This window comes from Vipera ursinii (genome assembly GCF_947247035.1).
Source record: "Vipera ursinii genome assembly, chromosome: 1".
Taxonomy (NCBI): domain Eukaryota; kingdom Metazoa; phylum Chordata; class Lepidosauria; order Squamata; family Viperidae; genus Vipera; species Vipera ursinii.
The window spans coordinates 106,439,284-106,440,630 of NC_139512.1; positions in this window are offsets into that span (position 1 = coordinate 106,439,284).

Genomic DNA, 1,347 nt, shown 5'->3' on the forward strand with positions numbered 1-1,347 from the left:
AACATGGCTCAGCCATTGCTGCTCAAAGTCCTCCATGCCAGAAGTAGCTGCTGTGGAGTTTGTCACATAAAGGACACAAACAACAAAACTCCTACATAGCCCCCCCCTCTTAATGGCAGATGCCCCCTCTCCTTAATACTAATAGTATGCTGCAAGCTTCAACATATATTCACCCTCTGCCCCCCACTATCTGCCACCCAGCCTGGCTGGGATGCAAACTTAAGTAGCAAAAATTTTTAGTTTTACATTTTGTACACAAAATATTTATTTTCTTGAAAAAGAAGTAGGATTTGATGGTGAAATGGGGTTTTTTTTCTGGTCCAAGGGGAGAAAGTATAAAACCTCAAGTGAACGTTACAGAACCAGGCTAAGTACAAATTGGAACTGAAAGTTTGGGGTGAATAATCCTGTTGAGGAATCTGATGAGTGCTGAATAATCTTTGGGCTCTACAACCAAGTGTGTATACAACTTTCATTCCATTGCAGAGGGACAGAATGAGCTAAGGAACAGGCATGACTTTGTGGAACTTATCAATTGCATCCAGACTTCTGTTTTATCTTTGCCTACTTTGCCTCCCTGTTCTGTATCCCCAACATGCATCCTTTTCCATGTATGCTTTATTGGTTTTTACATTTGACTGAAGCCCAAAATAGCTCTTCAACAAACAAACAAAAAGCAAAAGAACAACCATCAGCAAATTTGGATTCCTCAGAATTTATTCTCAACTTTTCCTGATCAGTTCTGGATTTTTCCAAAGTAAATACAGAACGAGAGAAAAAAGTTTTCTTTCGAGCATCATGGAGACCCTGAAAATTTACATAGTTCTTGTATTGCTGCCAACTTTCAATAAAGAAAAAAGCCTCTAACCATCAAATAATGAATTACTACAAATTTCATGTTTCTGTCTTATCCTTTACTCTCTAATAGGAGAAAAACTACAGTATGCTTCTGAAACCCATTTGAAGTTGTTGGATTTTATTTATTACACACTCATTGCTTTTATGCTCTCTGAATATTATGTTAATATCACACTATAGTGGTTTTCCTTTCCCCTTTAGAGTTGCATAATGCAGCAATGCGATTTCACACCTTAGAAAACATAACTTATATTGTTTAATTATTTTTGGTTTGGTAAGTGTAGTGCTTTGTTTGATAACAGAAAAGAGCCAATTTGGTCTAGTGATTAAGGCACTCAGCTGGAAACCAGGAGATTGTGAATTCTAGTCCTGCCTTAGGCTTCAAAGCCAGCATGAGTCACTTTTTCTCAGCCCAACCCACCTCACAGGGTTGTTGTGGGGAAAAGAGAAGGAGGAAGGAGTATTAGGTATGTTTGCCACCTTGAGTTA